Here is a 27,612-nt window from a genome sequence, read left to right as displayed (position 1 = left end):
TGCACTGGTGCTCAGCACCTGTCTGGGAGTCAGGCAGGTCAGTGCCTCTGTGCATCTGCCTCTAAAAACTTAATGCAATGACTCATTGAGCAGGTGGAGGGGTGGGGATGGCTTTTGCCATCCCTGGGTAGGGCACTGTACCTTCTGCTAGGTGTCACCAACAGAGTATCAAAACACTGATGTAATTCAGAGCAGAGCAGCCAGGACTCAGCCTATGATGGCACATGGCTTTCCTTGAGGGATTGACACCAGCTCCCAGGCCCCTGACATCCACGGAGAGCTGTGGGGAGGTTCTCTCTGAGCACTGGATTCACAGAGGTGGGCAGGGCACAGAGCTGTCACCAGAGAGGAAATGCAGGACGATCCCCTTATGCTCTACTGAGAACATCTACCTCCAACGACAAGGCCAAGAGCACAGTCATGTTTGTTTGTTTGTTTGTTTTTTTCAGGGATGGGGGAAAGGTAGAAGGAAACTGGTTTGATTGCTTGCCAGACATCTCCTGTCAGATGTTTCCCATGGAAATGGAGCCATAGCCCAGCCAGCTCTACTGGGGTTTTTGTTCCATTTTCTAACCCTGCAAGTGAGACACTATGCTTCATTCCTTCTTTTAGTTTTCCTCTCATTCCTTCTTTTAATTTTCTTCTCCTCCTTCTTTTTTTTTCCTTGATGCAGTGTGTTGTCTTCATTAAGATGCTACCTACAGGATTCTCTCCTAAGGCTCACAAGTGCCTCTTCCATCCAGAGGCAGCTGGAGAAATTGTTCCTCTAAGCACCAGACACTTAATGAACAATGAGATGAACTCTCCAGTTTGTTTGCCTTCTCTCTCATTTGTCCTCTTTCTCGCTGTCTGCTGCAGTGAGAAGGTGTGTACCAAGGTCTTGACCAAACGCTTTGAGCTGCGATCATCTTGGGATACCCAAGCGAGCTAATTACCGGCTTTGTTTCTCTCTCCATTGCCCCTTTTTCCCTCTGATGACAGGGGGGTGAAGTGGATACTCAGCCCACACAGAAATGCCCACATTTCCCTCTCTCTTTCCCTGCTAAGGGGTCCTCTGGGAGTTACTCTGTGCCCTTTGATGACAGTGCTGATGTCTCTTCTCTTAACTAGCCTAGTCCCTCTGGGAAGCACTGGGGAAGTAATTTGGCTCCCACCAAACTTTGAAGTTCAGGTTGTTTCAGGAAGGTTTGTCAGCACGGAGACAAACAGCAGGGGCTGTGGATCAGGTACTTGACTTTGCCACGGAAAAAGACAAGGCAAGAAGCTTTTAAAAGCCCCAAATTGCTGTGCTGTGTCCCAGCACTGTCTGCTTCCCACAGCTGGAGCTGCAGCATCCGTGCAGAGCCATGCCATGGGAGTTTAGTGGACCAGTGCAGGAGGGCAAGGGAAATGAAATGCATGTACCATCCTGGAAGGCAACCACTGCCTCTTTTATTGTGATAATTTCTGCTTTAAGACACAGACATTGCTGTTTATCATCAAACCTATCCCACTTTCCCAATGACCAGTGGGCAGTAAGGGGTTCCTCATTTTTATGGAAGGTGAAGGATAATTAATTCCCTAATTAGCTGGGATGGTTGCTGCCTGAGGGATTCCCATCCTGTTCATCATCCATTGTTGGTTTGATCACGGTGGAGCAGGAGGATGAGGTGTAGCTCAGACCTGGACAGCTGAAGGAAGTGCCCAGGGAAGGCAGTGAACCCTCATGGGCGCTCCTGTGGGGGCTGAGCAAGGCCTCAAGAGGCTTTTGCCCTAGGAGGAAAGCAGGGAAGAGGGGATCTCCTCAGATCAATGCTAAATGAGGCTGTAGAAGCAGGGAACAAAAAAGGCAGGAGAAAACAGGCTTTCAGTGAGAGCTGAGAAGGTCCAGTCTGGCCAGTACAAGGGTGGTGAACAACCCTGTAACTTTCTTGTGGCTGTTTCTGCATATCTTAAATACCATATAACCATAAGCAATTACAGCTCCTTCACACCCATGGGCCACTGCTGGGTACCAGTTTGCAACAGCTTGTGTGGGGTTGGCGTTCACATCACAGAGACCAGAAAATTCTGGTACAGCTCCTCCAGCATCACTTCTGAACCAGACTCACTGTATGCAAGTTCTGCAGCCTCCAAAAAGCTTTGGCTGTTTCCAAAAGTGTAGTAAACCTGCTTTGTGACCTGGACAGTGAGGCCTTTAGCACACATTTCAGCTCAATTGCAAACACTTCCTACGAGGCTGGATGAGAGGACAGGTCCAGCTCTGTAATCCAGCCAGCTAAGATCCTCTTTGACAACATGTTCTGACTCTTCTTTTTTTTACCTGCGCATCCCTGTACAGCAGTTTAAAGATAAGTTGAACCAAGCCCTTGAGATGTTTAAAGCTCTGTGCAAATATTTGCTAATCAGTCCTCAAAAATCCCTTGTCTATACTGAACAAGTAAATGTTGCTGAGCCTGGTTCAGTCTTAGAGTGTATCACAGCCTCACTGGTCCCAGATAGGCACAGGTCAAACAGCAGCAAGCACACAAAAGCACCAGCTCAGAGAAGAAATGCTTTCCAGCATCCGCCCAACCACTTCCACTGCCTAAAATAGCTGTTGGAGCAGTGTTGCTTTCGACTTATGCACCTAAGACTGTTTTGCCCCAGGCAAACTACCATGGAATCAGCATCCAAGGTCTGCCTTTTCCAGATTTGTTTGAGATCTGACTCCTTCCCCTCTTAACTTTGTCACAGCCACCAGCTGACTTTACAAGCTGATTTCTTGGATTCCAGCTATCTCCCTTACTTCTCTGGATTTTGACTGTGCTGTTACCTTGCCCTTTGTATTGGCACATCTCTGTCTTTCCCTGGATTCTACACAAAGGAGCTGATTCCTGTCTTAGTCTGCCTCACTCTACTCCTTGGGTCTATAATTCAGTCCAGCCTAGCCAAGCTCATTTTTTCAAGACATGTCCCTGTATTTCTTTAGCACCTCAGCCATGCCATGAAGCTGAAGTATTTGGACAGGGTCCTGTGATCCCTTATCAGGATGCCTGATGGCTGTGGTGGTGCCTCAGGCTCAGCTGGGAAGGAATGGACTTACACCCCCACTCCTCATCCACTACATTCATTGCCCTGAACATGTTTGAGACATTTTCTGAGAAAGCTCAAACCCCCTTTTTTTACCTTTTGCACTGAAGATTCACATATCCTTAAGTAAGTGCCCTGGATCTGCTCCTGTGTTCCTGCCTGTGGTAGGTCTGCTTTTACCATCATTGTCTATCTCCATGTGGCTGTTCCCCTCCATGTGGCTGCAATCCCACAGCGTGGTCCCTGCTGGAGGGAATCTTGTGTGTTAACAAGTGTGCATTTGTAGACTCTTCAGTCCCAGTAGGCTGGGCTGTGTGTACTGAGAGGAGGACTGAGGGAGATTTCAATGCCAGACTTAGGTAAACAGCACAGCCCTTGACTTCTGCATTATCTCTCTGCAGCAGTGCACTTTATACCCAGATCTTTTTGGACTCTGCATTAGAAATGCATATTGATGCCAGCTGTATCAACAGATGGGTTCCTCATCTGCAGTATTTTGTATAGCCTGAAGTCTTTAGGCTTGCCTTCATGGACTAGAGATCATTAGCAGTGAGAATCCTTCAAATGTTGACTTGGCTAATTTGTCTGTCAATGGGGTCTGTGTTGCAATTTAATACGAAGCTGAGAATATAAAAGTGAGTTGGATTATCCCACAGGGATGGCCTTGTAGCTGGTTCTGCAAGAAGGAGTTTTGCTGTTCAGAACAGATGAGCCTCACCAGGCCACCAAGTTCTGGGTGAAGCCAGGACAGTACCCCATGCTCTCCTGAGAGGCTGGCTGTATTCAAAGTTTAGGAAATCACTGGTTGGTTGGCTGCTCCCTTGTTACACATAAGCTGGCCTGGGAGAAATTATCAGGATGTGAAGGAAACTCATGGGTCTCTTGTGTCTGAACGCCAGACGCTCCTTTCTCTGCAGAAAATGAAGGTGGCCATGAGCACTGGCCAAGAACAATTTGCATCAGTGTGTGTTGCAGCTTTGGTTCAGCATTTTATCTCATTTACTCAGCCTCCAGCAGAGCTAGGCAAGGACTGCAAGAAAAGAGACAGGAAAACAAATCTCCCCTCCAGCATCTGCTCATATGCAGAAGTAAATTCACTTTATGCTTCTCCGTTGCTGAAAGCTCAGAGTGAAAGAACAGTGGTGCTGCTGGCTTGGCCATCTGTCTGGGGCTGGGAACTGAGGGTGCTCCATGGTGCTCCACAGTCCTCCCACAGGTTTCTTGCTCTGCCTCAAATTAAACAAATAAACTATTTTTTGTCTCAGCTTTTAGCCTGTAAAATGGGGATAACAGTCCTCTGTCCCCCAGGAATACTTTCCTGCAGCCAGCATGGGAACTGCTTTCCTGGAACTCCCCAATAAATGCTGCTAAATGTGCCCAGCCATCCTGGCATGAAGAGAGGCACTTCTGCCAAGGTCACCTCACTCAGTGTCTGCTGAGAAAAGTGCTAGGATGTGGCTCTGTTGCTTGTAAACTACTTTTCCATGCAGTCCACAGACCTGCTGAAACTGAAGCAATCAAGATGTCCAGCAAAAGCATGACAAGTAATTTACCACCCTGGCTACTTGCATGTTAAAAAAAAAAAACAAGGCTCATTTCTTGGCATTCACTTTAAGGCTTCTTGAACTATAACTAATTTTTCTGGCCTTTCTTTCTGAATTATTTTCTTCTGCTTCTCCTGATATAATGTATATTATTATGTAAAATAAATAAGTACATGAAATTGAATAAAGAAATAATGGAAAAGGGTTTGTTGCAGGAGTTCCCCCTTGAAGCCTCCATTTCCTCCTACAGATTCCACATAAAAGCCTCTTGAGGAAGATAATAGAATAACAAGCCAGGCTACTGAAGTGGGGAACAATCAGGAATCAAGTAAGATGGAAAGTGAAAAAAATAGTAATAATAAAAACAAGAATGAAAATTATATTTCAACAGTATTGGTGCTGAACAGATCACAGTTTTTAGGCCAGAAGTGTGGTTTTCAAATGATAATAAAAATAATTAACTTCAAGGCTCTTCCTTATTCTTCCACCCTTTGCTCCCACCTACAGAATCTCACAGGATCCTTTGACAAAAAAGCAAATTTTATCACGTTGTTTTTATTCTCAGCAGTTTCAAGGCCTGGACTGTAGATTTCATGAATGGGTGGTTAGTTTGGCTGAGGACAAGGCTCTATGGGGATCCTTCTTTCCCTCCATTTTCTTCACAAAGGCTTGTTGAAAAAATCTATATTTTGAAATATGACCCTTTTGTTCATGCAATGCAGCACAGTAATTCCCAGGTCTCTACCTCTTTTTCTTTGATACCAGGGAAGAGGATGGGTTTGGTACAGCTTTGTTCCTGACTAGAAGAAGTGCTTTTTTTATAAGGATTATTCATTTCAAATATATCAGGCTGTTTAATCCTCCCCTTTGTGTCTGCCACAAGTCCTACCCACCAGGGCCAACTGGGAAACACATTTCACAGGGACTTGCTATCAGCATCTCTCTCGTGAGCTGCTGGGGCCTTGCACACCAGCCAGGATTGCTCATGGCACATGTAAAGGATCAAGGCTCTCAAACACAGTGCAGGAGTGGGAAAACCTTTAAAGGAGAGCTTTTAGAAATAGCATAGTCCCCTCTTCTCTGCTGTTGGAATGTGTGTCCAAAGCAGGAAGGCTGAGATCTAAATTTTTGGATGAATCATTGTTTGGGCTTAAAATCAGTGAATTTGAGGGATGGGCAATAGCTGACATGGCTTGCTTATATTATGGCTGTGCTTTGGCCCAAGGAGTGAGCCAATAATCCATCTCTTGGGAACCGTTTCTTTTGGAGATTTTGACAATGGAGCCAGGTGTTTCTTTGACAAGCAAAGAAACATTTCTTTACAAAGCATGGTTGGAAACATGGTTCCTAGAACATGGCCAGCATTGAGGAGCTTCCTCACTTACAGCTCCCCAAATTGCCTTTTCCAGGAAGTCCACTGCCTGAAAAAACCCTTGCTCTTTCACACCCCATGTGGCATCCACTCACTTTTTGGTATTCTGCCTAACAGGCCCCACTGTCAAGTCTCTCACTAAGGCTTTGCAAGCTCAGTTGGTCTCCCAAGAAATGCCTCTGTCAGCTGTGACTTGCACCAGGCCATACCTTTAGACAGTGTCCTCTACAGTTTCAGGTCTCTTGCACCTCCTGATTGCTCATAACTATGCTAGAATTTTAAGCAAGATCTCTGGTGACACATCTACTGGCACTCACCTTTGAACACAACGTGCAACGACTCAGGTAAGTGTTGCAGCACAAAGCCAGCTTGCTGATTTGAAAAAATAAATTATGAATAGGTTTGTTTTCTTAAAATATGCAATCTGCTTTTGTTGTAATCCTTAATGCATCACTGCCCTAGCAAGGAGCAGCCTTACTGATGTGTGAGCTGGAGTCTGTGTCTTGCACGTAGCCCTTGGAGTCGGGGGGATCGATTGCCTACCTGGGAAGAAAATGCCTTGTTATAAAGGGCAGGCTCTGAGAGGGATGGGGAGGGGAGGGGAGGGAGAGGAGGGTGGAAGGGGGAGTTATCCGCTTCCTTCCTGCTGACTGAGCTCGGCAGAGCATGTCCAGGGAGTGGAGCTGGGATTTCACAGCTCACGGCAAGCACCGCGCCAGTCTGGCAGCGTTTCTGCTCCCGGTGCACGCAGGTGGAGCTCGCAATGCATGCTGCTCTTTGGGGCTGCTGATCTTTGAATTCCTCTGCCTCAAGTGCTCCCAGACAGCCTTTTCCATAACTGAGGTTCTTTCTGCAGAACTTTCAGCCCCGTGCCATTGAGACAGTGTACCTAAGCACGGGACAGAGCAGGGGCCTCATCCTCTTGGCTGTCTTAGTGAGTCAAACATGGTGAGATTTACAGGGACAGGAGATCTTTGTGACACAGACTTGGGCTATTTACCTATCCAGACTTCTCAGGGCTCCCTTCCACTGCTAAAACTAAGAAAAGAACAGTAAAATTTGATAACACGTTTGATTTTCTCACTCAGCTGAATTCACAATCAGCATAGGCCGCCAGTTCCTTGTTACAGAAAAATACCCAGCTGGCTTGGCCCTGTTTACACCATCATACATGTCTGGCACAGCTGGAGGATGGCTGTGTTACCCTCAAAACAAATTTTTTTAGCATGACCTTTGAATGCTTTTGCTTGGTATTTTGCCTTTAAAACAGAGAGAGGATTAAAAAAAAAAAGTACTTTTCCCTGGGGTGCCATCAGATGCTAATAAAATCTTTAATTAATTCAGATTCGGATGGGCTCACATTTCTCTCGCTAGCTCACAACTTCAATCAAGTTTTTTTCTTTTTGTGATGCTGCTTTCATGCCACTTTTCACTGCATTTCTGCTTTATCTGGAATTGTGCTATACAGGCATATTGGCAGGAAGGCTGGGATAAAAGAGGACTAGGATGAGAGAAATCATTAGCACAGGATGTATTTTCTGGGGTTTTTTGGAAGAAACCCTTTTCAGAAGAAAACCCAAAAGGTCCTATTGCTGTTATGAATCCCACAGGAACTCTTTAATACAGACAATTTGCCTGATTGGACTGCACTGGTATTAAGCATTAGAGAGAGACAAATCACTCTTAAGAAACATTAAATCAAATAAGATAGAGAGAAATCTTGATAATGTGAAATGAATTCTGTAAAATTAAAACATCTGCTGAATGTTCACTTCATAATAAAGCGATAATCTCTCTGAAATGGAGCCTGTCTCATTACCAGTTTAACAACTGGTGTGGATGGTGTGATCTAATACTGGTTAACTGAAAAGAAGTGATAGATATTCTTTATTGGCCCCTGTAAGAAAGGAAAGCCTCTCTCTGCTGTGCTGTCAGTCCTTCCAGGGTCAATCTCCCCATTCACATGCCATCCTATAGATAAAAGGTTTACTGTACAGGGTACAGAAACTGTTCTAACATTGTGAGAGGGAAGCATTTCAGACACCTTTTTCCAAAGATAAGTAGAGGAGTTTCTCTGGGACCTAATAGTCTAAAGATGGAGGCAGGGAATAGGTGTATTCCAGACCAGGGAGAGGCTGCACAACCAAAGACTACATTCCCAGTGCTCCCAGCCCCAGCTCTGCTGGCCAGAGGGTCCCTGGGTACTGGTGAGCAGAACAGGCTGATGGCCAGGGTGGACACTGCATGCAAGGTGAAGGAGGGCACTTAGGAAGGGCTGATTTCATTTATAGACTTTCATGTTACTTGCTGCTTCATCACCTTGCTGGAACAATCTTGGAGGATAACCTGACCTGGAGTCTCTTCTTCTACTCTTAAATGGTTGATCAATAAGCCCAGGAAGGAAATAAAAACATGTGGTTGAATTTCCTTAAAATATACGTGTAGCTGTGCTTGGCAGGCAGGGATCGAATTCAGTGCTCAGGAGTCTGAGCAGCATTTCCAGCTGCTTCCCTCCCATGGCGCTGCCTCTGCCCCCTGCCCTGAGCTGCCCTGCCCCTGGGATGCTGCAGAGAACTGCAGTCTTTCTCCAGGCTCTGGACACAACTTCTGAATGCAATAGAGGGGTTCAGTTGCAGGAGAAATGCCATTCTCCCCTGATGCTTTTGGGATCATGCCTCTGAATGCACCTTCACCTGATTTGCTGTGGATGACCACGAGGTGATCTACCCTGCTCGTGTCTTGCAGTCTTGCTGCAGAATACAGAGCACTGCCTGCTATATAAACAATGTGCCATGGTCTGGGGCAATATTATAATTGAATAGATATAACAGATTATTATCCATTTGATGTGCAGCATGGAGCTGCAGCACTCCCTATCCTATTCCAGCAGAGTGAGGCCAGGGACTCTTTCTAAGGCATCCATACAACCAGGAAATGTAAGCAAAAGGCTCTCGAAATAGTAATAATAACACAACATATCTCTAGGGCTGACAAGTGTGTTGAGTGCTGCAGTTTCACCCGTAATCTGTCATAAAATCAGACAGTTCTATCAATGGGGAAATAAACAGTCGGGATAATAAAAGGTGAGTGCTGAATAGCAACCCTTCAGCTCCCTCCAGGCTTTATTAGGATAATTGATTTTGGAACATTAATAAGGATATTGATTAGCTTTAAGGAATTGAAACTCAGGCTGAGGGAGGGAGCTGGGCAGGAGGGAGCTGCTGCTCCTGGCCACAGACTCGTGGTGGATTGGGAGCCCTGGTATGAAGAGTCAATCAATTGTGCCAAAGGATTAGCTTTTACCTTCCACATGAATTAGGACAGTGATTCTGCAAGTGTGCCACCCACATCATGAGGACCTGAGAAATTACAGAGCATTTCCAGCACCACGAGGCTTGTCTTATTAGTGGGACCCTCACAGGCAATTTCCATCTCGTGATTCAGCACTTCAGCAGAGCCATGGTTCAGCCACAATGGGGCTGGGGGGAAGGAAACTCAAGCGGGAGGTCTGTGTGGAGGAGGCTTCCATGCAGCAAGGAACTGATTAGATCAGGAGTGTAATCAGCTCCCTGAACTTGCAAAGTGAGGTTTCACTGATCAGTGAATTTCCAGGCTGAAAGTGAATTCTCATAAATATGGAATTTCACTTTCTTTCTTTTCAAGATCAAGTGGTTGGCATGATTATTTTTTTCCTTGCAAAGTTAAAGCTGACTTTCTGATACGCTATAGAAGAAGGAGATTGTTTCCAGCCATTGAGTGAACAAAGTCATGGGCATCATGTTCACTCTCCCAGTAAAATAATAGCCTTGAGAAATGCTACAGCATGTGGCAAAATCAGAGGGAGCTTGCATTTTACATACTGTTGTGATTGAACAAAAGTGTCAGGTGGCTTCTCAGGCTCTTGTTTGGATTGATTTAAAGATGAACCCGGACCTGAACATAGCTGCTGACCAGGTTGCCTGTATCATATCTTGAACTTGCAAGTTGTTACATTAAATACCCTACAAAAACATATGCACATGTTTCAAGTAGTTTCATATCACTGGAGACAATGTGGAATGAAATAAAGTCAGAGGTAGAAGCTGCCAGGACCAGCTTTGTGTCTCAAAAGTTTCTAAACCTGTGTCCATACCAGAATTTGAACACCTTCTTTGATGGGTCTGCTAAGACTGCAAGATACTAATTTTTGAGCGTGAACCTTTCAGTAGTTTCTTATTATGCACAGGCAATTTACATGGTCCCCCTGGAGCAACCAATGACCCTAACAGCATCCTACCAGAGGAAAAAAGATCTCCTATTAATCTCAGGTATATCTGGACCCAAGAGCTTGTTAGGAAATGCCTAACAAATTATGAAATGCAAAGACAGCAAAGAACTGCAGCCGAAAGTGTCTGTTTCTGAATTAAAATATTGCATTTTCACCTTTTAGCCAATCTTCTCACCACGTGGGATGAACAGACCAAAGTTAATGGCAGTTATGCTCCAACTTCAGTCTTTTGAGGAGTTATTTAAGGACTTTCAGCATTTCCTCCTAGAGCTCCACCTTCAATACCCAGCACAGCTGTGGGTGACCCTTGTGCTCTCTTACCATTCACAAGGAGTGAGATCTGAGGCTTTTCCTTGCTCCACCATTCCCTTTATGCCCCAGGGATGAGGGAGATGCTTTTGTCCTGCTGCTGCATGTGAGCACAGAGAGCATCACTGGGGCAGGAGAGGCTGTGGCTCATGGCTTGGCTGCTTTGTCTCTGCTTCTGAGCGGCAGTCACGTCCAGGCAGCACACACAATGAGTAACTGATGTCCACATCTTTTTCCCTCCCTCAGCTTGTCTTGTATCTTGGTCCCCAAAAGTAGATAGAGAGTAGAATATTTGGAAGAATGAGGCCATGGATAAAGATTATAATAGACAGGTAATTATAATAAAGAAAGAATTATTAGATAACTGGATAGATAACCGGATGGATAGATGTGGAGAGAGATCTGATAGGGTTTTTTCTCTTTTGCAAAGCCCTAAAATAAAGGAACTCTTGCACATACATAAATCATCTAGCTCTGGGATAGGAGCAAAGACAAGTTCCCATAGCAACAAGATCTATGCTGTAAAGCTGCGCTGCCCTTTGTTATGTATCATTGTGATATTTCTCTCAGACATGTCATTGGCAATTACCCACAGAAGGAGAGCTCAAATTGTGCAGGGGCCCAGCAGATCCACCTTACAGTATTTTTCTGTAATTAATGAGATTATTGAATTTCCACACTAATAAAGCATGGCAAGGACTCTGAAAACAACTCCTCTCTGAGCCAATTCCGGGTGATTCCTCAGTGCAGCACCCCCACCCTGCACACACACACACCTCTGCACAGACCTTGGTGCGGAAGAAAAAGGAGAACAGGAGCCTTCTGTAGAGCTCTCCTGCTCTGCCATGAGTCAGCCTGAGCAGCATTGACGTTTCTGTGTTGCCAGGAGGTGAAACCCTGTGTAAATGTTCCTAAAAGCAGTTTTCAAGCTATTCATCTTTGATAACATTGTTTCTTTATGAATGCTTGAGCTTCACTTAGCTGCCTATGCATCACTTTCTGACAGGTCTCCATCTATTCTGCTGCTGCCTGCATGCAGAAAGCTCCCTTTCAGACAAAGAAGAGCACTTGGATCCCCTTGGAAGCTTGTTTTCCTGAAGTTTCCTTTCCAGAGGGCCCTATCCTGCCCTGGATGCCAGCAGACTGTCCCCTCATGCAGTGGGGCAAGGAAGGAGCAGGATGTGACAGCACTGCCTGGCTGTGCTGCACTGGGAGAGCCAGCTCAGGTCCTGCACAAATCAGGATGTCACCTGTGCACCGAGCCACAATGATTCTGTACTTGCTGTTCAGCTCTTGAGAGACAGGGCTTCCCCATCATCTCTCCTCCTCCCCCAGCCTTTCTCTGCTCCTTTCTTTTGCATTTAATTATTTTTTAATATCCGAGGAAAAAGAAATATGTGGCAGGAGACAATTTTAGAGTAAGTGCTCAAGAGGGGACTCTCAGGGAAAAATCCACAGTGGGGTCTGGTTCCTTTGTAATTGAGTGCACAGAGAAGGATGACCTTTGCCTTGTCACGCCTCCTCTGGAAAGAGGGGTCAGCATCCCCACGGGGCCAGCAGACCAGCCCTGCATCCACTTGTAAACACTTTAAGATCTTCTAATGCTACATTGATAGATAGCGAGATGAAACGCAGAGGACTTATGCCAGCATATTGGAGAGTATTGAAGAGTCATTACCTCATTTTGCAGCTGGTTTTTCTGCAGTAATGCCGTTGTGGGTCTTTTAGAGATGCTTCCTGCTATTCATCTCCTTCAAAGGTTTCCAACGTGCATCTGCCTTCTCGGCTCCTGGAAGCATTTTGAAATTCTCCCATGACACGTGCTTTTTGGAGGCAGAATGTTGCTAGGATCACTGAAAAGTCTTTTCCCTGCCTGCTCCCTTCCTTGCAATAACAATAATTTATTGGGAAGGTGATTGCCAGGCCCTCAATCTCATGTGGGAGATGCAGGGAGACGAGGCCCCAAGGACTTGACATTCTCCACAGACAGCAGCAGTTCAGGCAGAAAGTGCAATGGACAGCTGGGGGATGATCCGTCTCGGAGCACAACAACTTGTCTTCCCACAGTGAGCCTGCCGTGGCAGTTCCCCACTGCTCTCTCTCCACATGAGTTACTTTACTGTGCTGGGCTCTCAGAGAGCAGTTTCACAAAGAAATATTTTGCCTGTTTGCCTGTGGAGCGCTTCCTTCCCCAAAATGTCCTCGACTTCGTCCTCACAGAGCACTGTGGGGCCAAGCAACACAGCCAGCATGTCCTGAGCCTGCTCCTAATTCCAGCACTGCCCTTTTGGGCAAACATTTTTCTCCTCCTGCCTTTGCAGCTCTTCTTGAAGAGAAAACCCTGATTTTTTTTTTTTTTTTTTTTTTTTTTTTTAAGTGCTCTGAGCTCTCACAGAGAAAAGCCCTGAAATGGCATTTACACCCACCTTTTATTTCACTAGCCTAATTTCTCTCCTTCTTCTGTTCAGGTTTCTTTCTATTCCTTTCTGTCTACCTACTCACCTACCCACCTATCGAGACTGCCTAATCTCTCCATGGCAATTCTCTCCATCTTTCCAAGACCAAAGTGGTTATGTTCTCATGTTCAAATGTGTTCGCTGTTTGAACTCAATTGCAAACCTGTCATTATTTTTCACAAGTTTTCCAGCTCCCTGTACTCCTGATAATGATCAGATAAATATCTATGCTCAACATCTCACCATTCCTCTTGATGCAGTTTGCCAACTATTGAACATCTCGGCGAGTAACGTTGCCAGGAGCAAACTGCTGTATCTACAGTTTGGTTAAACCTCCTTGTCCTGATTTATTGGCAAGTATCAGGATTAGAAGAACCAATGCTACTTTCTTTAAAGCTGAAAGGAAGCGTCAAATTGTGCTGCTTAAGAGCTGCATGATGTTGAATTTCTGCTGATATGACATAATATCCTGGAAAATTGCATAAAGTATCTTAGAAACACAGAGTACAGCTTCCATTCACAGGGAACACCATCATGATGAATTGGCAAGTCATATCCTTAAGTTCACTGAAAGCAGGTCTTCTTAAGGCTTCTCTCTAATTTCTAAGATTAATTGTTAACTTGCCCCATGCACATGCCTTTGTCAAACACGAGCACAAACAGCCCTGCTTGCAGACCCTCAGGAAATGCTGCCTGACCAAGGAATACATTTTCCTCAGCATCTTGCTGCAATTCTCGGCTTAAGACATTTGTGTGAGGAGGAAACTGTACAGCAAGAAGAGTTTAGAGCTTGACTATTGATTTAAGGCAGGTTAAGTATCAGACACATCCCAAAGAGAAAAGTGGGAGCACTAGTTTCCCCAGCCTACAATGAAATCTACTTCATAAACTCCAAGAGAGAGATGTAGTTTAGCACTAAGGATCACTAAGGAATTCTGGTACCTCAGAAATAATTTTCGTGTCCATTACGTTCCTTGCTTTTGAGGCCTGGGAGAGGAGCATGATCTGCTGGGCTTGGAGATGGCAGCAGCCTTGTGGGCTGTGACACAGCCTCCCTGCCCTCCTCTGCCTCTGCCCCAGGAAGGGAGGAGATGCTCTGCAGCTCACTATTGCTCCTGCCTGCATGTTCAACCTAAGGGATCTGCTGTCAGTCTTGGGAATGCTCTGCACACCCTGCAGCAGCGTGCTCAGGCTGCCCAAACTGCTCCTCCTCAGCACAGAAATCCTCAGAGCCCAGCAAAATGTCTACAGTAGCTGACGGCTTTCCATTACATCCCAATTTTTAAATAATGTGCAAAACAATGAAACAAGAATCAGGGAACCATAAAATGGTTTGGTCTGGAAGATACCTTAAAAAACCATCTCACTGTAATCCCCCTGCCATGGGCAAGGATACCTTCCACCAGACCAGGTTTCTTGGAGCCCTGTCCAACCTGGCCTTGAAATTCCTAAAGGGCTGATTGCCAGGCTGAGCTGACATGCTAGGAAAAATCACTCTATCCAGAAATTGGTTTTTATCTCCCTACCCTGAAAAAATCCATTCTATTAGCCACTGCTGGGACTGAATGTTATGCCACGAGGACCTCTGGTCTGATCAGTACAACAAACTTTATGTTAAACAAAACATAAATCAAAATTAAAACAAGCCCTTTGACATGAGGGTCATTTGCTCTTGAGACTAGACTGGAGGGGAGCTCAGACCCAGCTGCTGCCTCCTCCTGTCTTGCTGCACACAGAAACCATCACTGGACAAATGATGGAAATTGAGCTTTGCCCAGCATCATCCTTTTTTAGCTGTGTTTCCAGTCTGGTTTAAAACCAGCCATGAAAAACTACATCATTCTTTGCAAAAGAAAGCATTCCAAAGGGATTCCTTTAGGATTAACTTAAACTTTCTAGATCAGCACTGTTTGTTCTGAAGTTCATTGATATTTTATGGACAACCTATTAGGTGATATCAGTTAGAAAAATTGATCTAATTGAAAATTCATTTGGAGAAGAAAAATCTGTTATTCCCAATGGTAGCACTCATCACTTCCTGTATTCTTTGTTCCACAACTAAAATTGGGCAAAAATTTGCATAATGCATTTCAGTCTTGACAAATCTGCATTCTCAGTTTTACATGGTTTTGTCAAAGTTCTTCCAAACTGTTCCACCTTCAATTTACCTCTGGCCTTTACTGGTTTACCTCCTCCCTTGGCTCCTGCAAACTATTACTTCAAAAAGAAAACACAAACAGATGACAATTTTCTATGAACCTTTCTGCTCAGACCTTCGATTAACCTTTCCCTTTGTACATAAAAACACCAATAAAATATAATCTCCCCCTGGGATCCTGCAGAGATTTGTTCTTTTTTGACCTAATACACAGGTTTTAGCCCAAATGTGTTTCACTTACTGTTTATCTTTATTTTCTTTTTCCTCTTCTCACCAGGCTTGTCAGAAAAACCCTGAATATTTGTCCAAATTATAAACATTTTTTGGCATACTTTGCCAAAGTGTGTTTAGGCTGTTGTGCGAGGAGAAGGGATCAAGAGCCTGTGAAAGGAAGAGTGCAGTGAAATATTAGGCTGATAAGTGATAATGTTCCCTCCAGGTACTGCAAGTGCAGAGATATTCTGACACACGGTGCTTCCTGCTCCTTGTTAATAAAGTTGGCTTCCTGCTGAGCCTGGCTGAGTGTCTCTGAGCCAGCCTCCCCTCAGCCAGGAGTTTAATGGGGCTGTTTTTGTGGGTAATCAGGCAGGCTGAGGATGAGGGCTCCAAAGGGAGGTGGGCTTCCAGCTGGCCAAGCAGGATTTTAAGTGGGAAGGGGACAGAAGCTGTGCTAATGCAGTAGCAGGGATGGCCATGGCTGGGAAGGGGTCCCACAGGCTGGTGAGTGTCTGCTTCAGCAGAGTGGAGGATGGGGATGGGATGGGAAAATCACCCTGTGATCAGAAATCAGCACTGGGGATAAAGTGAGAAATCAAAGGTACAAAGCCCAGCCCTCCCTCCTGTGCTGCTCCCAGGGGCCTCCTGCCCAAAGGGTCAGTCCAGCCCTCCTGGGCCAGGGTTGGGCATGCACCAAAGAGACCTTATTCCAAACCCTGCCATGTGGTGGTGTTTACACAGTTTACAAGTATTTCAGGAAAAAATCTTTCTGGATGTGACATCCAAAACCAGCTCTGACCCTGAAAAGTAAGAAGCACTAATATTTGTTTATTTTTACTGCTTGACACAATGCTGAGCAATGAAGTGAGCAAGTTCTGCTGCTGAGTGTAAGGGCTCTCTAATCTCTGGGTTGGAAAATTTTGCCATATAGTGAAGATGCAATTAAAACATTGCTACAGCAATCTGCCTTGATTTTGTATTAATGAAGAAATTCAAGGTGTGCCACCAAGTGTGGCATCATTCAACATCGCTGTCCTTATCAATCTTCTCTTCATGATGGCATGGAAACAACACCAAATTTCTCAAGCAACAAAAAAAGTTGCTTTGCAACACAGAGTACAGGGGGGTAAGAATCTGTTCTTGGACGTGCATTGGAAAATATGAATTGAATTGCAGATGTTTTTCAACAAGGAACCCACAAATTGCATGTTTCTTCATTTATTCTACTTGTAATTTATGTCTTGCAGCTGGCTATCCATGGCCTGTTGCTTTGCTCCCTGGTGGCCTGGCTAAATAAAGGTGTATTGGGAGAGCAGCCAGCTCAGTCCTGCTCTGTATCCCACCTAAACCTGACTGTGAAATAAGTGTATGCATTGGGCTAAAATACATGAAGCTTTGGGAAGGATTTGCAAGTAACACCCAGATATTTGCAAACAGCAAATAATCTGATCCTGAGAATTGAAATAAGCCATCTCAGACCCTTCTTTTTCAAACAGAATCATATTCCATAGCACAGGAGCAGGAGACTATTAATTTGATGATAGATGCTTTTTTCTAACCCAACTGGCTATATCTTTTGCACTCCACAGGCTTTTCCCCCCTCTTCTCCTTCTCTTTCCTGATCCAGCATGGGTCAGAGCAGCTTTCTTAAATGTAAAATGCTTTTTAGCTGTAATTCTTTCCATACAATTTCATATTTTAGAGATTAAGCCAGCATGTCCAATATGATTTCATCCCCAAGTCTGATTGCCACATTTCTATTCCCAGCATGTTGAGAGAAGCCTCATGGTAACTGTGAGCTTTTTATTCTGGACACCTCATCTTTGATCTTCACAGCACAAAGCATGAAGTGCTGCTCAGATAAGTTCATGGAAAAACTGCTGAGCAGGACAGGGTATGTGGGGAAACGTGAGCCATGGTGGTGCCAGCTCTACTGTGGGACCACCAGCTGTCTCCTGCTGTGAGTAGGAGAAGGAACTGGACAATTACAAGGGCAGGCAAGCCCCCACAGTGTCCCTGTTTCCTAGACAATCTTGATTTTCCATAGTTTGGAGTCTTGGAGGTGGAAAGAGGACAGATTTTAAAGCCACTGCTTCCAGCAGAAAAGTGCATGGTGAGAATCATCTTTTTGTCTCTTCCATGGTCTCTGCTCCCACCCTTCCCCTCCTGGCTGTGCAAGATCTCTGTAGGGTTACAACCTTTTAAAAATAGCCCTGAAAGAAGATAATACTCATGTATTTTAAATACCAGCCTTCAGACAGAAGTCAGCTTTCTGCCTGAGCCTGGGAAGGGGATAAATCTATGTCTATGTGTCCAATCCATGCAGTGGCTTGGTATTGCCTCATCTCCCTTCAGGGCTATGGTAGTGACAGGGTCTATTAATGACACTGAGTTCCCAGATTCCATGGTAAAGGAAAGCTTGGCCACTACAAGGCAGAGATAAGGCAGCAGAGTGAATCCTGACAGTTTTATTTCAGTTCAAACACACCGTGTTAAACAGAAGGATGGCTGGAGGCACATGGACAACACAGTCTGGAATATGTTTGAAGTTTATATGTTTATATGGGTGAGGTGAGACCCCTGATGAAATGACACATTTGGTATTGTCCTTCCACAGTATCAGCACAGGGTTAGGGAGGCAGTGGCCTCTTAGATGACAAACTGTTGGGAGTAGGAGCTGTGCACGGGGGGGCACTTCATGCCTTGAAGTGATGACATCTTTTTACATGAATTTTCCAAAGGACCCTTGAAACTAATGACTGAAGTCTTCAGGGCATCTGCAGCTTCCCTTTATGCAAGTCTTCATTCACAACTTCTGTACGGATAAAATTGACCTTGAGAGTGAGAGTTTTTCTAGGCAAAGCTTGGAAGGTGACAGAGAGGTCTATTACACTTGCACGAGCTTGATTCTGAGTTAAAAACCCACATGGATTTACATCCCTTGTTCTGCTGATTACATTTCAGTGGTGATGTTGGATCACTTCAAGTATTTGTTATCATCTTAGTCTCTCCTGCCTCGCCTTGCACTATGCCTTTGTTGATGTTCAGTCCTAAGAGCAGACAGCACAACTATAAACACTTTTATTGCACCCTTGAATCCCACATTTTCCCTCCTCATATCTCCTTTTACTGCATGGCACCTGTGTTTTGTTTTCATTTCCTCAGAATAAGCAATAAAGCCTTAACTTCATTCAAGGGAGGAGAGCTCATAACAGTGATCTCCAAGTGTTCTGGCAGAAGCCACAGAGGGAGCAGAGGCAGCCTGGGTGGGTGCAATGCCTTCACCCCATGAAGGCGGGGGAAGAATCCATGTGAAGTTTTATCTGCTGATGTATACAGTGTGTTTTCCACTCTCAGAAAAGTTGTCATCAGTTTTGGGTGGTTCTTATGGAGTGATCCTTTAGTTCTGGGGTGTTGAGCTGCAGTTTAAGTATCTTGGGGTGGGGAGGAAGAGTCCAAAGAACTCTGCTTGAAAAGTAGTCAGGAACCCCAAAGTAGGAATGGCTGGAAGATCACTGTCTAATTAAATCACAAATTATGGTCTTGGCACTGGAAAGAAATTCTTTGGTCATGCTAGTCCCTATCATAAAGCATTTGAATCTCTAAAATAGTGTTATTGGTTAACAATCTGAAGCACTGTAACTGAAAACTTTCATGTGGAAACTGTGGGCTTTTATTTTCAGTTGTACTTCTCTCTTGGTTAGCAAAGAAGGGAGCAGCACTTCAGAGCTACCTGGTAGCTCCTGTGAAGAGAAAGTCCTGGAGAGTATGAGGTACTAAAGAAAGGCAAGAAAAAATAGCCATAACCTAAATTCTGGGCAAGGAAGTTTTCCAGAGACGTGGAAAAACTGCAATGAAAAGCTCCTTTGCTCACTTTGCAGGGAAGCAGCCTGGCATAGAGGACAAAAAGGGCTCTTGCACAAAACCCCAGCTGACACCTGATGGCTCAGATAGTGTTGAGGGCTTTGCCTCCTCTGCTGCAGCAGCTCCTGCCCCAAGGGCTGTGCTGGGCTCAGGGGTGTGGGATCCATGGTGAACACATCCTCCAGGCTGTCCTGAGCACTCGTGGCTGGGGATGCTGCTTGATCTGCTCACAGTTTCCCCCAGTGCCCTCTCAAGGCACATCAAAGTTTTCATCCCCATGTTCTCTTATACTCCCAGTGCCACACACCAGAACGTGTCTCGACAATTGGAATTACTCTGGGGATTTACTGGGTTTAAGAAGACATACAGTAAGAAGATTAAGTTATATATGCATCCTACAGAGAAGGACCTGGAGATGTGTAAGTGGGGAATACTGTGGCTCCAGGTGAGGAGAGCTGGCAAAATAACTTCCCAGCTAGGAACCAAATCCAAACAGGATGTGACACTGAGGGGCTGTTGCCAGTATTGCAAAAGTGCATGAGACATTTCTACCACCCTGCTGCAAACTCACACCGTGACCAGCCTTGGCTTTTAATGAGCCAGGCCAGCAATGCACATAACCTACTTTGTCTTAAGCATTCCTCCAGTGCCTTTTAAATGATGGTATTTACTGGGCTCCTGAGCTCTAAACATGCAATCATGGGCCACTTAATTAACTGCATGTCCTCCCAGCATCTTGTATGAATGTGATGGCATTGGACAATGTTTCAGTATTTTTAAAGGCTGCAGGCTATCACCGAGGGCAAGTGACACTGATTGCTAGCAATACACTCCATCACATTCAAGCAGCTTTCCAGTAGCTTTTCCAGTTTCCTAGCAACAAGGCCAGACCTAGAAGTCTTTCTTAACAAGTTGTTTGTCCAGAATATGCACTTATTGCTGCATTGCAAACAGCGAGTGATCTCCCAGGCCAGCTGATTATTAATAGAGGGAAATGTGATGGAAAAGCATATTTCAGCATAGACTATCCCTGCAAATTAGTTAGGTAATCAAATATTTGTCAGTGCAGAGAGGGGCATGTGGATTAGAGAGGGACATAGATGTCCTAATTTGGAAGCTTGGTGTTTCTCTATTCTGCTGGGCTTTTCTAACAAGGGTCAGGGCTGTTCCTGTGGAGTTTTCCAGGGCCACTGTGTGGTCTCAGGTGAGATGCTGTGTCCTCTAACTCCCCCGGAGTCTGGAGTGTAGCACAAGAACACAGCAAGTGAGGGACTTGTGCATTATTAAACACATACATGTAAGAGCAAGGAAGCAGCCTTGGGATTTTAAAGTGCATCCGAGCATTAACTGCTTTATTTCTTTATTTACTTTTTCAGAGCTGACTTACACAGCTAATTAGCTTCTTTTCCTCCTCCTTTTTCAGAAGCCCAACTGCCATATTTTTTTCCCTGGCAAATGCATGTGTTGAAAGACAGCCCTCCTCCACACATACACTTTTTTTTTCACTACATCCACCTAACCATGATACACTCTGGATGATATATGTAGCTCTGCCCCTCAAGCAATCATTTCCTTTTATGGCTCTGAAGGGACAAAACCAGGTGACAGGCTGAGACAGTTAACTGCTGAAAGTTTCCAGAACATATTCTGGAGAAGTTGTGCCAACAATCAGAAACATACAGAAGAAGAAAAGAGAGGGCTAGAGAGTGACACTTGACCATCTGCTGGTATTGGGAAAGAATAAATATTGAGTAGATATAATAGGAACCTTTTCAGATGCCCTTAGAGGGCACAAGTGGCAGCAACATGCCAGAGTAAACAGAGGTACACACTGGCTGAGGAGTGGGGCATGCTTCTGACTGGTAGCCCAAATCCTGAATTCCCCTACCCCATTCCCCCACTGCTGAAGTGTGCAGTGCTGGAAGTCAGAAAGGATTAAAGCCATTAGGATTCACCCATATAAGAAGATATAATGCCTGCACAGCAGACAGAGATGTATTAGAACGAGTTGGCTTGCACTGCTTTTGCACTGCTTAGCACTGGAATAACTCCTTTCATTTTAATTTACTTATTGCTGTTGGTTTATTCAGGCTTGAGAGGTGTTGAGCCAACCAAGCTGAAGTAGATCTTTTAGACTGTAGGGTTCTGCCAGGAAAAGTGGCAGAATCTCTCATATCTGCAGATCTAAAGAAAAATCTATAACTATGTCTATACCAGGGTGTGTGTGTGTGTATCTGCCAATGTGCATTTAATTTTTTTTGTTTAAGGATATCCATATTATCCTTCTTGGGTACCCTCTTAGACAGGAGGAGCACTTTGAGGTGTTTCTATAGACTAAAGGAGTGTCATTGTGTCAAGATCAGGTACAGACAGATAACTTTTAGCTGAATCACATAGAACAAGGCAAAGTCCTCCTGTGGTTGCATGCTTACATTTTGTTTCCTGAAAAACTTACCCAGCTGCCTAGCAGTGGGAAAACAACCAACAGATAAGAACAGGACGCTTCTAAGTGAAGGTGATACAATGCAGAGCCCTTTGTTGCTGACTAAAGCAAGCAGAAGAGAATTCCCCACTTTCTGGCTTTTCCACTAGTTTTCTGTAATTCTAGGTGTTGACTCTATTCTGCAGATGCTCATTTCTCTCCCCTGACACTAAAGGCAGCCAGGCTGAGGAGGCATTTCTAGGCTGCTTGCATACAATTTGGGGGATTATGACTTTTAAAATTAAAACAAGAGGCAGAAAAGCACTTAATGAGATTTAATCAGAACAAGCAGGGAGGAGAAAGACACAATCTTTCTTACCTCAGATGTGAATTTCTTTTTCCTTGAAATAAAAGAGCAGGATGTTCTGAGGAAGTTTACATCCCAGAACTGAAGTCTGGACAGTCCTTGAACAGCAAGTGATGGCAGAGTCAAGCTCCAAAGGCAGCTGTGTTTTGAGCTTGTCTCAGTACTTTGGAAACATCTGCATTCTTTATCAACATCCATAACCAGTAAAAAGATGAAGCAGTGTTTTTGCAGCTGCAGTAGAGTGGTGTAACTAGCATACATTGAGTTTTATTTCAAGTTTTGACTACCTCTCGTGCAAGGGCAGTGGGGGATATTGTGGATGGCTAAGACACAAAAGATACTCAGGATTTGTGGAGTGATGACTACTGAGTTTTTCATATTACACATGTCAGAGACAGTAAAGAGACTGAGAAAAAGGAAGTCCCTCATGTAGGTGCCCATCTGCAGTGGGAACCCAGCCCTGAGGTTCAGTGGCAGACAGTAAAGAACGAGGCTGTTGGTGTATGTGTGGAACAGAGGAACTCTTGAGCATCTAGTGCAGATAAAATTAGAACAAACCCAAATACTGTGTCTAAACTTGATCTGTGACTGATTGCTGTGATCAGAAAATACATGATTGAGCATTAAGAGTCTGCTTGATTTTCAAACAGTCAGGTGTGGGTTGTCTGTGATGAAATACTAATAGGAAGGTTTGATCCCATGCTATTTCCTGCCTTGAGGCCAGGGAGATAGCCGTACCACATGCTATGCTCTTCTAAGCCATTAACCTTTTTGAAGTTTGCCCATGCTGATTTATCTCTCCATCACAAAAAAAAAAAAGCTAGAAACACCCTAGTACCTGGCACTCCAGTGATCCCCTTGATAAAGACAATTTCTCATCTTATGAAGGCATTTATTTAGGTGTCTGCTAATACAAAATGGGACAATCATCTCCATATTGTGGATTGCTTTGATGAGACTTTAAAGGATTTCTCCAAGCTCTCCAAAGACCAATTGTAATGAATATTACAGTCCAATTCACTGTGAGATTTCTCCACAAGCCAGAAAATATATGCTTTGCCCAGTTTATCAGACAGATAGAAAGCTCATTTGATTAGTAATTAGCCAGCACTGTTCCTCTACTTTTCAGGGCAGGATGGCTTAAACTATTATGGGCACATCCTTGAAGAGGGAGAAAGGTAGCACAGGACCAAACATAAGTGTGGTTCCTGTGCCTGAGAGTGCAGGTCAGATCAGTGGCTCTGCACACTGCTAACAAGGCACCCCATTAGCTGCAGGCAGGAATATTTCCCCGCAGGCAGGAGCCCTTGTGGTGCTCATGGCGTGCCAAAGCCCAGCAGCTGCTGGTGAGCTCTGCTCCGTCCCGACACCGACGTGTCCCCTTAGTGCCAGAGCAGTTTCCATGTCTGAGCAGCCACCACGGAGGGACATTAACCTGCAGTGCTGCCTCCTGCACTGCCAGCCTCACACTCTTCACAGGTGGAGCACAGCCCTGTGCAGCTCCCCACCCCCGAGGGGGCTGCTCTGCCTCTCCTCCCCAGACCCTGCTCAGCGCCAGGGCTTTCTGTCCTGGGAACACGATTGTGTCGGGAGAGAGAGGGTTCCTCAGCCTGACTTTGCTGTTCTGGGAAGAGTTATGTGTGCTTATTTTCAGAGGTTCACTACTCGAATGGCAAATCAGGTCTGATCCAGACTCTGGTGCGCTACAGCTCCTGATAGGACTTGGCGAAGTAATACAGAAGAGCCCACGCTGCCCATTGATTGAATTGCAGTCTGACCTCTCCTGCCTCTTTCCCAGCAACACTTTTGTTCATCTTTTTGTGTTCAGTATTAGCCTCCTCTGATAGCCCCTGTTCCAGTCTGCCAGCAGTATTTATTACCTTTTCCACAGTATGGCTGTTTTCAGTTTTCTTACATTTCCAATTATACTGCACAGTTTCCATTGATCTGTTTTCTGTTAGCATGAAAATCAGAGCTGTGATCTATATAATTTAAGACTCTGCCTTCATTAACCTTCCTTTTGTTTTTAAGGCAGACTATTTAAATTGATCTTTATTAAATAAAATTACAGGAGCTATCAATCCTCATGCTTCACGGTGTAAGTTGATCAGTGGCTAACTCAGGAAGTAATTGCCAGAGCACCTCTTTGTTAGGATACTGGACAATTAGATGTGTTTCAGCAGTTTTATTCTTTCCAAGGAGTATATAGCCTCCATAAGGGATAGTATTCTGCACTCACAGAATTGCAGGTAAATTTTGATGTCGAATAACAGAACAACTGGATGGGATGGACTCTAGCCATAGCAGCTCATCTCTCAGCTGCCACAGTGGTTAACACTTATCTGCTGATGCATTTCCAGGGCCAGATCCTTTGCTGATATGCAACAGCACAGATCCACTGGCCTTAGGTGATACGAAGATCCTCAGCTTGTGCAATTCAGCACAATTTGAGTGGTGACTAGCTGTTTTTTTGCCCTCTCCTGTGCCAAACAGAGATGGGAATGGGAATATGAGCTTATTTATGAAAAGCACAATTCTCATCCCATTTCTCCACTTGCAAACTGCAACTTCTGACTGTTGTGGTGATACTTCTGTTTTGCACCGAATCAGAATCCTATACCATCCAAGGAAACTCAAAAGCTTAAGTATGGGATGTCTGCACTCTCTCAGGTATCTCCTCCCTTGCTGTGGTTCTATATATCCTAGCTTCTTAAATTGACTTTTCACATTGTCTAAACATATTTAGACACAAGATTTTACAATTACAGGAAAGTTGCTTTCAACATCCTCCTACTCTCGCTCAGATCCTTTCTCTTTCTCTCTCATGTTCTTAACATATTTAAGAATTCTGCGCAAATGAGCATTAATGAACCAATTTAAAATTATTTTTCTATGAGCAATTTCAGCTGCAAGACGCTTGATTATGTGAATCCAAATGATGTGGGTGGGGGGAGGGAGAGCACAGAATGTGTCTTCGTTGCAGCAACCCGTGACCAATTTCAGAGCAGGAGCAGCAGGTATGTGCAGCAGGGCTGAGCTGCCACCTGAATCCTGTCTGCACAGCCCTGCGTGGAGAGGAGATGGTGCAGGGCTGTCAGGGAGACACAGAATCAAACAAATACCACATACAGGCAAGGCAAACAAAATCCCTTCGTCCCTGTGTCTCTCTCCTGAACAGAGTGTCTCTCAGTGCCTCTGCAGGACCCTGGTGTGGGCAAGCCTGTCTCCCTCCTTTGGCAGGGAGCACAGTGACCTGCTGGCAGGGCAACCAGCACTAGGGGGTTTGTGGGGTGGGGTCCCTGTGGAGGAAAAGGTGGAGGCACAGGAAGAGTGGGTGGATTTGTGTCACCATACACAAGGTGCATCAATCCAGGGTGGGAAGAGATTTAACAGCTGTGTCTGTAAGGCACAGTAGCATGTAGGGACTGATGATATCTTAAAAGCTTGTGTGCAGCAGCTGTGCACACTAATATATTGGTTTTCAATTCCAGGTACATTCTTATATTTTAGCTCTATAAATTTTAAAGTTAATTCGGAAAGGAGTTACTCAATTTGCAATAAAATGTGACAGCTTTGTTCTTTTCTTTCTTCCTGAAGCACGAGCAGGGAAGAGAAACTGGTCTGGTGCAGAAACCAATAACCACAAGTTAAACCATCAGAGTTCCAAGGATTCAGTTCACCTCCTGTGCAAGTTGGGCACCAAATGGGATCCAACCCACAGCAGCTGAATCATGGCTCCAAACACCTCCGAGAAGGAAGGTTCTTTCCTAGTTTGGGGTGGTTTCCACTTTGCCTTCCAGCTCAAGGATAGGTTTTAGCAGAGCAGGAATTACTGACTTTGGGCTTTGATCACTCTGCAAGCAAGGGCTGTCTGCTGGGTGCAGAAAAGGCACAGGTTTCAAAACCCCAGGTTTTTTTCCTCCAGCTCTACTATTGACTTTCTCTCTGACCTTGGGCACATCAATTCTTCCACTGAAGTAAGTGGGAACTCAATTGCATTTTACGTTTCTTTATGAGTCAGATTCTCTTTCTGCAAAATGAGGATCATAACGCTTAACTACCTCTCAGAAGTGCTCTGAGGCCTAACAACAAATTAATGTTTAAGATCCTTGGATCTTTTTAAAGAAAAATCTGGTGAAAATTGTCAATTTGTTGAAACTGAAAAGTTCTGCAGATGAGGATTGTTTTCAATGCATTTCTTACCTTGGGAAAAAAAAAAGATTTAAAGCATAGTTTTGAAATGGATGAAATGCCCTGTTTCAGCATTTTGAAAGTGAAACATTTTTGGTTTTCATTTTGAAATTACTTTCCATTTATTTTTTTCATTATATTATGTGCTATAAATATGACACAAAATCAAGGAAAATTGAGCCATGACATCTCTGTTTGTTAAAAGGGAATTGCTTTGAACTACCTGAAAGGGTATTACTTTTTTAATTTCCACTGCAGAGAGCTCTGACATCTCCTGGATTTGCTCTGTCTGGCACAATTTCAAAATCCACCAGGAAATGGCATTTTTGTCCTCCTCAGAACACATGAGGGCATGAAATCTGTGACACTGCTCCCAATGTCACATGGGGCTGCTGTCCTGAGGAACTCTTCTGCTAAAGTGAAAATATCAAATCAGAAAGGTGCAAGGCCTGGGGAAGAAGATAAAAGCCATGATCCAAAGATGTCCAGTCATTTGTAGTTGTGCCCACTGGACACCATTTCCATAAACCTGCAGGTGTTTAAGCATTAGAGCAGGTCACCTTCAATTCCTGCTGAGTCTCTGTTGTGGGAAAATTTAAAATTCTGTCCGATGTTTGTAGGAAAAGCATAAGTAAAGCTGACCCTGCATTAACAGGGCCAGCAGAGATGAACAACACAAGTCCTCCTTCAGCCCTGCAGCCATAGCCATCACTTGCTTGGGCAATGTGGTGCTGACACCAGAGGGTCCCTGGGAAGGCAGAGGGACCATGGTAAGGAGAAAGGCAGGAAGAGAGAGGGGAAGCTGAGTTTCAAAATGATACTTATGAAAATGGAAGAGAAGCAGAAGGGGAGCTGGCTGAACTCACGAGGCACATCAGCCAAGGGAGAAAGGACATGACTCCTGAGGGGTCCAAACACAACAGATATCAAAAGCAAAACTAAATTCTGCTGAAACATTTGTCCCATAATGGCCCTTGCACATTGCACATGTAATAAACTCTAAAAGAAATAAACTAGTAAGAGCTATGCTTCTCACAATGAAAGTTTGTTCTCAAGTCCTTTGCTTTCTACCCAAGCTAAAACATCCCAATTCTTACTCATTCATATCCCAAGCACAGTTTTAATTTGGCCCCCTCCCTTCTGTGTTCATTTGCTTCCCCTCCTGTTGCAGCAGCAGAGCTGCCCTGAGCATTCCCCAGGCAGGACCAAAGTGGGGCTGTGCTGGGTCCCTGAGATGGACACAGGGACCTTCACCACTGATCCAGCAGAGCTCAGGGGAGGTGGACAAGGGCCAAGCTGCAAATTAGGCCTCATCTTTTGTGAAGCCAGCCGCCAAACTCTTAATAGCAAGCATTCCACTTTATCCTCGGTTGCAAGGGATCCAAAACGTTTCCT

This window comes from Vidua macroura, chromosome 13, assembly GCF_024509145.1.
Source record: "Vidua macroura isolate BioBank_ID:100142 chromosome 13, ASM2450914v1, whole genome shotgun sequence".
Classification (NCBI taxonomy): domain Eukaryota; kingdom Metazoa; phylum Chordata; class Aves; order Passeriformes; family Viduidae; genus Vidua; species Vidua macroura.
This window is presented reverse-complemented; position numbering follows the sequence as displayed.